Source organism: Cervus canadensis, chromosome 13 (assembly GCF_019320065.1).
Source record: "Cervus canadensis isolate Bull #8, Minnesota chromosome 13, ASM1932006v1, whole genome shotgun sequence".
Classification (NCBI taxonomy): domain Eukaryota; kingdom Metazoa; phylum Chordata; class Mammalia; order Artiodactyla; family Cervidae; genus Cervus; species Cervus canadensis.
In genome coordinates this window covers 5,162,096-5,175,469 of record NC_057398.1, presented here as the reverse complement: position 1 = coordinate 5,175,469, position 13,374 = coordinate 5,162,096, and the positions used below count along the sequence as shown (strand labels likewise).

At 51.3% G+C, this 13,374-nt stretch overlaps 1 long non-coding RNA gene across 1 annotated transcript; it reads left to right on the top strand.

Annotated features, from left to right (window-relative positions):
* Window positions 1-962: 962 nt before the first annotated feature.
* On the top strand, window positions 963-8,516 carry LOC122451951. The gene is made up of 3 exons (XR_006272549.1): window positions 963-1,067; window positions 1,681-1,825; window positions 2,684-8,516. It is a non-coding gene; the product is annotated as an uncharacterized LOC122451951 (long non-coding RNA).
* Window positions 8,517-13,374: the final 4,858 nt, after the last annotated feature.

Here is a 13,374-nt window from a genome sequence, read left to right as displayed (position 1 = left end):
GTTGTCGCAACAGAGACCGTATGACCTGCAAGCCTGAAGTCTTTACTGTCTGGCCCTGCAAGAAAAAAAAGTGTTCACGCCTGTCCTAGAACACCAGAAAAGTGCTTGAGTCACCACTGAGGGTGCTTACAATGGCCAGATTCCTGGGGTTCTTGAGGATTATGCTTTGGGCCTTCCTTGGTGATCCCGTGAGAGGATGAGACAGCAGTTGAGGTGGTAGGTTCTTAGAGTCAGCCCCAAGATCATGCTCCTGTGTCTGGGAAGCCCCTTCTGTTTGCATCCTTTTTCCTGAAACCTTTCTGCCCCCAGCCCCCCAACCCCCACACATACCCTTCTTTGAGCCCAGAGGCCTGAAGTCCTCATCAGGGATGTCTTGGGGCCCTGGCGTGACAAGCTACCTCCCCTCTCATTTCTCAGGCCCCTGCAGAGGAGAGGGGACCAACGGGTGTCTGGTGAGGAGGAGGAGGAGAGGCTCGTTGGTTCTGACAAGCCCCGCGGCGTGGTTCTCCTGATACCTTTGCCTTGCCGCTTCTTGCCTCCCTGTGCCCTTTCGTCCGGAGGCCCTGGAGATGCATCTGCAGAGAGGGTCTGCAGCCCAGCAGGGTCTGTCTGCCGGAGCCTGGCCCCGCCGCCTGGGGTTGGTGGGGTATGTGCCTGGGTGGCTGGAGGCTGGAATCCCAGCGCTCGGGATTCTTGCAGCCGACTGTATTGGGTCCTCTCGGGTCCCGCTTTCCACCTTTTTTTGACTCGGTCCTCCGACTGGAGTCTCAGGGGGACTCCTGGCGAGGAACAGGATGAATTTCAAATTCTCCCTTTCACGAAACAGCAGCAGCAGGGCAGTCGGGTCGCTTCTTCTCAGGGTCGAGGTAGGAAGTGAGACACTTTGGTGGTGAGAGGAAACAGTGTGCGCAGAGCCTACGGGAGGGGCGCAGGAGGGTGGTGACTGAGGTTTATTCCCGTTGCAGCTGGAAGGGAGGAGGCTGGCCAGGGGAGGCGGGAGCCGACGACCCAGAATAGCAAAGAAGACAGAAGCTAAGCACACCCAGAGCTGCTTTTAGCCAGCAATGGTAAGCCCGGCTCTAGAAGTCTTACTTCTCACCTCTTCTACACACATTTTCCCCAGAGGCCCCGAGGACGTTTTCTTCTCATTGAAGAATAAAGAAAAAAAGGTCTTCATCAAAAACCCTCTCTAAATACCTTTCAGTCCAGGGTGACCCCACACTACGCGGGTTTCCACGAATGTTCAGACAAGTGAACTGACTTGGAGGAGCGTTCAGTTGCTACAGATTTATTACGGATCAGTTCTGGGTTGGGCGTTGTGCAAAGCTTGGGGGGATACGGAGGTAACTGGAGGATTCACGGTGTAGTCTGGAAGGTATGTGGGCAGTTGAACCAATTTTAATAGGAGCCTGCCCCAGATCATTTGAAAAGACCCTGATGCTGGGAAAGATTGAAGGCGGGAGGAGAAGGGGATGACAGAGGATGAGATGGTTGGATGGCATCACTGACTCAATGGACATGAGTTTGAGTAAACTCCGGGAGTTGGTGATGGACAGGGAAGCCTGGCGTGCTGCAGTCCAGGGGGTCGCAGAGAGTCAGACACGACTGAGCGACTGAGCTGAACTGCCCCAGATCATAAGCTCCAGGCGAGCACATTTGTGTCTGTCGCGTTCATTGCAGCGGCCCCGTGTGGCAAACGTGCACCTTGGCAGGCGTGCACATCCCTGAAACTGGCTGGCCCATCGTGTAGGCTCCCACGTCCCGGTAACGGACTCACCCAGCCCATTTTGGTGTCTGTCCTGGAAAGCAGGAGGGGCCTGAGGAGGTAAGTGGAGCAATACAAGAGTTCACAGCAGCCCGTGTGGCAAACCTGGGCAAAGATGAACTCTTTAATAATAAACCGGATAGACTGGTTATGTGGGTGTCGTTAAGGAGAAAGGATGCAGACAGACTGACCCTGTGAGAGGGAGGGACCTTTGACCTTCGGACCGTGAGAAAGGAGGAGAGTGACCTGGGACAAAGAGGTGGGACAAAAAGCCCCACGTGACCGGGTAAAGCCAGGGGGGCTAAGGAAGGGAAGAAACCAGCCGGTGGCAGGGGAGGTAAGATGGAGTCAGGAGAGGAGAAACCGGAATGGGAGGGAGCCTGGAGGCATTGCAGGCCCAGGGTGGACTGGAGCTGAGGCAGGTAAGTCCCAGGGGAAGATGCTGGCAGTGGCTGTCTGCTCTGACCGGCGGGCCTCCTCCAAAAGATGTGACCATGACCAGATACGACCCAGAATACCACGTTTCTCTGCACTGGGCAGGCACGGGGAAAGTAACTGCAGTTTGAGGTTCTAGTTACTATGGAAGTTTTCATGTATCTGCAAAGGTAAAGAGCGCATAAGAGACTTCAGTGCTCCCATCACCCAGTTTTATCTTGTAATCAACACATGGCACTGTCTGTTTCTTTTGTACGTTCATCAACCTTATCCCTTATTCCCCTTTTGGATGATTTTACAGCAGATCCCAGATATCATACTTCATCCATAAATACTCCATGATGAATCTTTAAAAAAGTATTATTTTAAAAAACATAACCCCTGTAGTAGCCACTCCCAGCAAAAGCACTGTCATTCTTAATGTCACCGATTATCCATTCACTTACGTCTCCCTTGCTTGTCTCAATTTTTTTTTTTACACAGTTGGTATTTTGCTTGAATCAAGCTCCACGTAAGGTCCCCATGTTTCATGTAGTTCACGATGGATCTCGGCGTCTCTGTTAGGAAAGAGGATGCTCTTTCGGGAAGGCTCGATGCTGTGCAGTTCTGCCGTTTGGATTTACTTCGCTGCCCCGTCCCCACCTCCTGTCGGCTACCGTTAACAGCTCTCCTGAGTTTTGTGAACCGTTTGGTGATTTTGGGGCATCCTTCATTATGCTGCTTGTCTTGGTGGTGTAACGTAACTAGTGGTTTCTTCCTTCCTTCGAGAAGTGTTTCTCAGAGTCCACTCGGTGCCAGATACTGCAGCAGGCACACTCTCTGGAGGAGCTTCTAGTCTGACCGCGTGGGCGCTGTCGAGGGCCACCCAGTCCAGCCGGCCGAACTGGGTGGCCGCGGGCGTCCCTGCTGGTCCGATGGATCCACCGCGTCCTCGGGCTTGGTGGGGTGTTCTTGTGTGGTTCTTTCAGTGGTGGATCAGCGGTGCCCCCGGGCGTGGTGGCTGCGGCAGGTCCAGGTGCCAGTGGCCAGGCCCGGGGGTTCCGACAGTGTGCGTCCGCAAGACGCTCTTGGGCCTGAGCCTTTGTTGCTGAGCCAGTGAACGCGGAGCGCTGGCTTGGCTGGTGGCTTGTAGAGGGGTGAGTGGAAACCTGTGGGAGGTGCTCGGAGCCATCAGAGGGCTCAGCACACAGCATGGTGCGGGAGTGTCCCTCGAGCAGGTCGGACGTTTCTGTGCCTCTGTGGATTTCTGGGAGGACTCGGGTCTTTGGTCCTTAATGGCGAGGCTACCTGCCTAATTAGCCCCGCTTTCTCGACCTCCTGGTCTCTGCCGAGCAGCGCGACTCTGGGTGGCTGTGTTGTCTCCGTAGCACTGTTCAGGCCTGCCTTGCTAATAAGACCTTTCACTGATTTGCATTTCTCTGTGGACAAATAATCAGACTTTTTGGGACACTGTGACTTTTGATTTTGAGAATGGCCCATGGTTCCTGTTGCAGTTTTCGAGTTCACATGCAGGTATATTGCAGTTCCTGAATTATAGTGTCTGAGCCTTTAAAAAAAAAAGATCTTCGTTCATAAAAATTAATGTATCCTCAGATACAAAGACTTTCACTTTCTCTAGATCTTTTATTGTGCACTTAAGATAATACCGATTATATGAATATGCCAAGATATGTATTTCTGAAGGCTGCATAGTATAGACTTTGGTGATATGGTTTTATTTTCTTCTAATTAATCTTTATTTTGATTATGCTCCGGTATTGGTTAAAACTTTTAAGCAAATTTCCTTGTGTGTTGTGTTTGTGTGCGTGTTTATATACAGCATGTCTGTGCTAATAATACATCATATACCTTATAAAATAAAAAGTAAAAATGATTGGGTGTCTTGTGTTCACGCATGAACTACTTACGGTTCTGTCCGAGGGCAGCCACTCTTCTTTGCTCTGAATTTCATCCTGAGACGTATTCAGGATGCTCTTTCAGCACTTCCCTCTCCTCCTTGCATCACCGTTTCTCCTCTCTTAACTGGATCGTTTCAATATGCTGCTATTTTTCCCATCTTAAAAAAAATATATATCCTTTTTTGACCCCATTCATCTCTTCCAACTACTGCCCCAAAGAGTTTTCAGTCCTTGTTTCCTTCACGTCCCCTCTCTCGTCTCTCCAGTCAGGCTTGTCCGAACCCCTCTGGACAGCAGTGCCCTGGCCACGGCCAGCGGTGACCTCCGTGCTGCTACACGTAGCGGGTCCTTCTTGGTCTTCACCCTGGGATCAGCAGCTCCAGCAGCACTGGCCCAGCTGGTCATACCCTTTTCCTTGGGGCTCTTCCTTCAGTTGGCTTCCAGGGAACGTGTTTCTGGTTTCCGACCTGTCTTAGCGGCCGTCCCCTTTCAGCATCTCGGCTCTCTGACTTCTCAGTGATAGAAGGCCCGGGGCCTCTCCTCTCCCGACTCCTGGCATTATACACCACCTGTATGAATGCTGCCTGGAATTCACTTCCAGGAATTCTGTGAGCTGAACAAGACTGACCAGGAGTTGATAATGGTTGAAGGTGGGTAGTAGGTACCTGCAGATTTATCATACGATTATCTCTAGTTTTGTCTATGCTGGAATTTTCCATACTGAAAAAAAAAATCTACATGCCAATGACCACCCCCCCAATTATTTGTCTCAAGCCCAGCCTCTCCTGAAGTACTGTTCTGTATGTCTGTCTGCCCACTCAATGTTCCAACTTGAATGTTAATAGACATTTCATACTTAACACACCCAACACTGAGCTCCTGATTTTTCCACGTAAATATATTCTTCCCCCAGTCTCCTGTCTTGGTTTTACTCAGCCACAATGCCCGTGGTCTTGCTTCACTTCTCTCTTTCACGTCCTTCATCCAGTCTGCTGGTGAATCTCAATCACTCTGCCGGTAACATATATTCAGACATAGGGTATGACTAGTCAGAGCTGCCTCCCCTGCCGTCACCCCCGTCCAGGCCAGCGTCATCGCTCACCTGCTTCTCCTCTGCCCTGTACAGGCTGTAGTCCTCTCCGTGGTCGGGAGGATCCCATGACGTGTAAGTCACAGCATGCCTGCCGTGCTCAAAACCCTGCCGTGGCTTCTTTTGCATTCGGTGAAACCCACGGTCCCCAGAGTGGCCTGCAAGACTCCGTAGCTTATGAACAGAGTCCAGTAGAAATACAACGAGTTACACAGGAGTGCCACATTCATAATTTAACACTTTTCTGGTAGCTAAATTTAAAAGGAAAAAGGTGGAATTAATTTTGATAATTTAACCCAGTATGTCAACACTGTTTTCATCTCTGATGTCTATCTCGATGTTCTTTTTTGGTGCTACGTCACCCCCATGGCACATGCGGTTTGGACCAGCTCCATTTCACGCGCTCGGTGTCCTCACGTGCCTGGCGGCCGCCGTGGTACAATTATAGGCCCACGTGGTCTTCGCTTCTGTGTCGCTCCCTCCTACCGCTCTTCTCTTCTCTCACTCTGCTCCAGCCACACTGACCTCCTCGCCATTCCTCCTGCTCCCTCTGTCTAAAATGCTTCTCCCCAGATAGCCGCACAGCTTTCTCTCCCTTCCTTTGGGTCTGTGCTCCTATCTGCTCTACCTTCCAGCGCCCCGCCTGCTCCCACACCCTTGCTAGTATTTCCTGCATCTCTTCCCTACAGTAGTTTTCCTCCATAGGGTGTGTGTACATCCTAAGTTGCTTGGGTCATGTCTGACTCTTTGTGACCCCATGGACTGTAGCCCACCAGGCTCCTCTGTCCATGGGATTCTCCAGGCAAGAATACTGGAGTGGGTTGCCATGCCCTCCTCCAGGGGATCTTCCCGACCCAGGGATTGAACCTGCGTCTCTTACATCTCCTGCCTTGGCAGGCTGGTTCTTTATCGCTAGCACCACCGGGGAAGCCCTTTCTCCACAGAACTATTACCATTTAACATACTGTGTACTTCTGTTAGATTTTCTTTCTCTCCCCACTGGAATCTGAGCTCTATGAGGTAAGAGGTTTTTGTTTGTATCATTTCCTGCCATATTTCAAAGGCATGAAACAGTGCTTGGCACATATAAGAAGTAGATGGATGTTGTTGAGGAATTAAATATGTTAAGAATGATTTTTTTTTTAGTAAGAACCATGCAATTGAGTATTATTGTTTCAGAATATCTTGGTGTCATATTTTGCATGACAGTTGAACCAGACCTTCAAACAGTTTGAAGGTCTGGTTCAAGTCACAATATTTTGAAAGAGTCCTCTCTATAATGATGTTATTATGGGTTCAACTTATGATTTAACTGGATTCAAGACCCCTGAGACACTGTATTTCATTCACTTCATTGAGGGATTTAAAAACAAGTTGGGATATTCTGTTTTATGGATGGACATAGATCCTTGGTTTCAGAGACAACTTCCTTCCATCGAATTTGGTAACATCATCCTGTAATGGTGGAAGTGATTTCCAAATGCTGGTTTTTGAAATGGTTTTCCCGTGACATAAGTCTCTTTCAAAAAGGAAATGCTTTCTTACCCACTTTTAAGATGTCACTGTATCTTAAAGGGACAGATTAAATATTTGTTTGTTTGAATTAACGATACCCGTTAATTGACGTTCTCCTGACACATTACTGAAAAGGTCAGCAAGTCCTGGAACCTTGTTTTCCACGTTAAAAAGAAACATCACTTCTGCTTCGGGTGAGCTGCTCTTTCAGGGCCCCCACCGTGGGATAGTCATGGCAGTGTGGTCCCGTGCCTTGAGGGTCCCGCCCGCTCATTACAGAGGACTGCCATTTACTGAATTGAAGAGGATGTCCTTACATTTACTTAACCAGGCACAGGTAAACTATACTCAAGTGTGGCTCAGGCGGTGAAGAATCTGCTTGCAGTGCAGGAGACCCAGGTTCGATCCCTGGGTCAGGAAGTTCCCCTGGAGAAGGAAATGGCTACCCATTCCTATACTCTTGTCTGGAGAATTCCCATGGACAGAGGAGCCTGGCGGGCTACAATCCGTAGGATCACAAAGAGTAGGACATGACTGAGCGGCTGACGTTTTCACAACAACAACCGGGCTGTCCTGTCCATCCCTCCTTTGATGGTTTGTGTCTCCTGCCCAGACCCAGGATGCAGATGTGGTGGCTGCTTGAGGCACCAGCACGTTTTGAGTGAGGAGGTGGATGGTTGTGCTAGGAGGTGAGCATGGCTGGGGTTCCTGGAAGAGATGGCCGAACTGGCTAGAGTAACCAGCTGCCTTCCTTTTTATTTTATTGAGGTATAATCGGTTTGCCATGCTGTGTTAATTTCTGTCCTACAGCAAAGTGATTCAGTTATACATATGCATACACTCTTTTTATATTCTTTGCCGTTGTGGTTTACCTCAGGATATTGAATATAGTTCCCTGTGCTATACAGTAGGACCCTGTTGTTTATTCAGACTAGATGTAAGAGTTTGCATCTGCTAACACCAAACTCCCACCCCATTCTTCTCCTACCTACCCCCGCTTGACAACTCCAAGTCTCTTCTCTAGGTCTGAGACTGTTTGTTTCATAGATAGGTTCTCTTGCATCATACTTCAGATTCTACATATAGATGATATCGTATGGTATCTGCCTTTCTCTTTCTGACTTACTTTAGTCTGTACGATAACCTCTAGTTGCATCCATATTACTGCAAATGGCATCGTTTCGTTCCTTTTTCTGGTTGGGAAATAGTCCATCGTGTGTATGTACCGCATCTTTATCGGTTCCTCTTGTTGACAGACGTTCAGGTTGTTTCCATGCCTTGGCTGTTGTGAATAGTGCCCGCTGTCTTCTTAGAGAGAGAGGTGGTATGTCTTTGAAGCACGGTGCCGTATCTTCCATCCGTTGACCTATTCATGGAAAATGCTCGTGCAAGTTCGCTTTCCATCCGTTTTGACAGGGTAGGTGGTATGTCAACTGGATACGTGTGCTTGAAGCTGCTTTCCAGCTGCTGTGACCAGAATCACCATTTAAAAGATGAGCATCTGGATGGAGAACCGCAGCTCCAGCCAGGCACAGAGGCCCCGGTTACTTTCTGCTGCAGGAGAGACCGTCCCCCACGTGCCCTGGGCCCGCATCAACGGCAGGGCTCGCCCCTAGCGGGCTAGTCCTCGCTACTTAGACCATCAGCCAACCATCAGCTTCTGTTCTGGACACACGTTTGTACAGGGCCTCCTGTGGGAAAGGCTCTGTGTCTCCGGGTGGAGTGGGGTGGGCATGGGGAAGGAAGGAGCGTGCCAACGTGAATTCGAGCTGGGCTCCGTCCTCCGGGGGCTGACGCTGACTGAGGGGGCAGACACCCACGCTGGACATAAGACAAAGCGTCAGAGCGATGTGGATGGAGTGTGAGACAGTGTTCTGTTAATCAGGAGGGGTTGGGACTTGAAGGAGTGGTGCGGAACCGGAGCAGGGGGTCTCATCCATCTTGTTCGTGGCTGAATCCTCAGAGCCTAGCTCCGCACTGCATGCCCATCAGGTGCTCAGTAAATGTGTGTTTGTTGGAGGTTGGGATGGGCTTCCCTGCTGGCTCAGATAGTAAAGAATCTGCCTGCAATGTGGGAGACCTGGGTTTGATCCCTGGGTCGGGAAGATTCCCCTGGAGAAGGGAATGGCCACCCACTCCAGTATTCTGGCCTGGAGAATCCCATGGACAGAGGAGCCTGGCGGGCTACAGTCCATGGGGTCGCACAGAGTCAGACACGACTGAAGCGACTTAGCCCACACAAGTGTTGAAGGAGTGGCCTTCATCACCAGGGACAAAGGAGGAAATGTCCTGTCGGGAGGAGGTGGCTGGTGTGGTAGGAGAGGGGCCGTGTGCCGGGAGAGGGGCTGTGTGCCAGGAGGGGGGCCGTGTGCCGGGAGAGGCCTGTGTACCGGGAGGAGGGCCATGTGCCGGGAGAGGCCTGTGTACCGGGAGGAGGGCCGTGTGCCGGGAGGGGGGCCATGTACCTGGAGGAGGGCCGTGTGCCGGGAGAGGCCTGTGTGCTGGGAGTGGGGCCATGTGCCGGGAGCAGAACTGTGTGCCGGGAGAGGGTCCGTGTACCAGGAGAGGGTCCGTGTACCAGGTGGGCCAGCCATGGGGGGGCCTGGACCAGCTTTCCAGGAATTTGGTTTTGGTGGTTCTTAACCTCTTTGTATTCCAGTTCTCATTAGGAATTGCCTGGGAACTATAGTTTCTTTCTCCAGGAGGAAAGAAGCGTCACGACAGCACATGCTTTGACGTGTACGGTCAGAGCACTCACAGACCCCAAGTCATAAACTCCTGCCGTAGGCTGGGGCGCCGTCAGTCCTTACTGAGCTCTTCAAAGGGGTAAGACCCCCCGTTTCCCCCCGCCCCCCCGCCCCGGAGTCTTTGGGAGTTGACTCAGTTGAGTGTGTACCGTGTAGGCGTTCTGGGTTTTGAAGGCGCTGTTAAGTGACGGGCTTAATAGTGGTTCTCATGAGTCTGAGGAAGCAATAGAGAATTGAGGGCCGGGGGTTCTGTGTACTCACGTGGAGAGATTCAGTGTTTCCGTGTTTGCTCCATGAGCAGGGGACAAAAAAATTTACCTGAGAGAAGATAGGAAAAAAAATTAACTTTTAGGACTGACTCATTCAGGGACTTCCCTGACGGACCAGTGTTAAGACTCTATACTTCCAGTGCAGGGAGTGTGGGTTTGATCTCTGGTCAGGGAACTAAGTCCCACATGCCCTATGGCACGGCCAAAAAAAATTTTTTTTAAGTTACTAATTCAGAATATGGAATGCTTATGCTGGTTTTTGTTTGTTTGTTTGTTTGTTTGTTTCCTGTGACATGGTTTCCAGCCCAGATACCCAGCTAAGCAGTAATTACGGACATAGAGAGGCAATGTTTTGCAATTCTTGGGCCTGAGACTGTGGAAGGGAGTCATTAGAGTTTCTTATCACCCAGGTATCGGGTTGAGAGAACTCCTTAGCAATCCTGACCCATCATAGAAGGCTGCTTGGAGGAGGAATGTGGCAAGAGTTCACAGGCTATCTTGGAAAACTTTGTTCCTGTTATCATAAAAATCTTGTCAAGAGTATCTGTGTACCTTCAATTAAAAATAAGTTAAAAAACCACAATTTTTGTCCTCTAGAAGTTTGTAGTGGATCTGCTGTACAGATAGGCAGTCTGGAGAGTTAAAAAAAAAAAATCAGTGTGGGCAACACAGTGCTGACCTTTATGTGTCACAGGTGAGCTCACTCGTGGAGGGGCCAGGTTCACGGGCAGTGTGGCCCTTTTTCTTAGGGAACAATGTTGATTGAGCATTGGTCCTGCCCCAGGCTGGGTTAGAGACTGGCCAGCACCAGCAGGCACTGCTGGAGTGGAAGGGGGAGCCCTCGGTCTGCCCCAAGCACAGCCACAGACAGACACGGGGGTCTTGTGAGAAGCCCCTGCCCGAAGCGTACAGCAGGAAAGGGGCTTCTGCTCACGTCCCCCACCTGTGGGATTTTGGAGAGGTTGGTCTGGACCGAGTTTTAAAAGTTCTTTCAAAGGGAAGAGCCCCTCCTGTTTTCCCACGAGTAGTCTTCAGACTGCAAGTCCAGGCACCTTAATGGGTGGTAAAATCAACTTGGTGGGTTGGGACCAATTTGAAAAAAAAAAAAAGAATGTAATAGCAAATATTAGATGGCATAGTATGTAGTAAAGATGAGTATGATTTCATGATAGTTATTTCAGTGGTGTATGTAGATGTAGGTATCTGTCTATGTCTGTATCTACGGATGTGTGTATCTGTATGCACACAAGTGCAACAAGGGGGCGGCAGAGGATGAGATGGTTGGATGGCATCACTGACTCCATGGACGTGAGTTGGAGCGAACTCAGGGAGACAGTGAAGGACAGGGAGGCCTGGCGTGCTGCAGTCCGTGGGGTCGCAAATCGCCGGACGTGACTTAGCGGCTGAACAGCAGCAACACACAAGTGCACATGCATCCCAGTGTATGCGGGTACCAGGCCACCTTGTCAACTTTCCTATGGCGGGTCAGGGTCCACCAAGTTTGAGAAACAAGTGCGGGAAGGATTTCTTTGCTCTCAGGGGAGGCAGCAGGTTCCAGCCGCTTCCCCAGAGGCCATTGCTATGGAGACAGATGTGGTGAGAGGGCTGTTTCTTCTTTTTTTCTTTTTCAAGAGCTGCAGAGTCAGGCTCTCTCAGCGTGATCTGAGGCTCGTCTGTGGCTGCTCACCCACTCCTGCCCCTGCTTCCCCGTGCCCGGTGTTTCCTGCTGCAGCCTGCTAGGGACAGAGGCCCGCAGACCTTTCCAGGGGTGGGGGCAGAGGCCGCCCCCCTCCCATCTGTCGCCAGGTGTGAGCCCCTGGGGAGCAGTGTCTTCAGCCCCGCGCCTCTTCTCTGGCTTCCTGACTTGATTAGCTGTTTCCATACCAAGGTCAGGGCTGGGAGAGGAAGGCCATCCTGACCCGTTACTTTGCCCTGTTGTTCTGTTTCACAGGTGTCCTGGGAGGGGAGTTTCGAGTTCAGGCTATGTGGGGAGGGGATTCCTGGGAGATTGGATTGAGCCAGCTCCCCCCCGCTCAGAACGACCACTTAGCTCGGTAATTCTCTGGCTCCATCTTTCCTGCAAAGGCCAGGAGCCTTTCTCGGATCTTGCTTCTCCTTCCGTCAGCTGTGCTGACCGGCCTGCAGGGCGCTGACCCACTTGTGGTACCTCAAATAGAGGTTTAAATTAGGACCTTTAATCTGTAAGAGGCTTACAGCCTGTTGGCTGGCCAGCTGCTCTGGACTGCCCTGTGGGCAGAGCTGGGTTCATCTGGCTCTTGTTGGGTCGAGGGAACCAGGTGGGTAGGAATCACAGTGGCTTCCTTGCAGGAGGGACCCGACTTGCAGCCTCATTCACGAAGGCCTGGGAGCAGCCAGAGTCCAGGGCGGCAGAGTTGCTTGTCCAGCACTCCTTCTGCTGTCGGCGCCTACACACACGTCCCTGGGAGTGGGCGGGCGCCGTCTCTGGGGATGGGACGGGGTGGCGGTCTGTCCTGGTAATGATGGAGTGGGTGCTGGTGCTCCCTCTTCTGGGAGCTGAGCCCGACTCCTCCTGATACGCAGTTAGCTCTGTTTGCGTTTCCATCTCCCAGATGCCTGTTAACCAAGAGCTGACTGTCCAGGACGTGTGGGGTGCCGTGGGGCACATGGGGGCATGAGACTGGGGGCCTCCCCTGAATTTCTTGTCTTTTTGAGGAGACCTGACCAGCACGTATCACTTCCCGCGGACACACATTTGTGTGGGTGGTAGCTGTGGACCGCAGCAAATTATAAAGTTCCAAAGTCACAGGCATGGTGGTGGCGGGGGGAGGTTCTGTGGGAGGTCTGGGAAGGGAGAGGGCTCTGGGGTGGGGAGAGCTGGCTGTGAGTGGTGGGGCTCAGCAGGATGTGGAGTGGGGAGGATGGGGAAGGAGGGAGGAACCCCACAAACAGAGGCCGGGAGAGAGGGTGGTCCCCCAACTAAGTGCAGGTCACCAAGGGTCTACCTCCCCGACCACGTCTTGAAATTGCCCCAGTTTCGGTCCTGCAGACTCTCACCCCTTGATAATGTAGAGATAGACCTCAGGTTCCCACCTTTTTCTCCTCCTGTTTATCATTTATAATAACAATAATCATTCTTGATTTTATTGAGTGCTTCCTACACACCACTGTTGTTGTGCTTTCCGTAGATGGCCTCACTAAGTCTTCCCAGCAGCATGCTGAGGTCATTGTCATTTTACGCATGTTGCTGAAACTGAGGCAGAGGAAGGTTAAGTGACTTGCCAGAAGTCTGCCTGAGACGACCTGAAAGCAGAGGCCATGCTCTTAACCCGCTGGTTCCCAAACTTCTCCGAACGGTGAAATCACCAGGGGCTCTTTTAAAATTTCCAAAGCCTGGGCCAATTACGTTACATGAAGACCAGTTACATCACAGTCTCTGGAGGGTGGGACTCTGGCATGAGTAGTTTTTGAAGTTTCCCAGGTGATTTCAATGTGCCAGGTTTAGAAACCACTATCTGAACCCTCTGAGTTTTAGGGCCTGTGAGTATTTGATTAAATACATTTTCATCTTCCCCCAGGCCTCTGTCACCCGCTGTCCCCTGGTGACTAACTCCAGCTTCCCGTCTGAGGGAGCAGCACCGATGTCACCACCGCAGCCGGGACTCCCCAGGAGGGA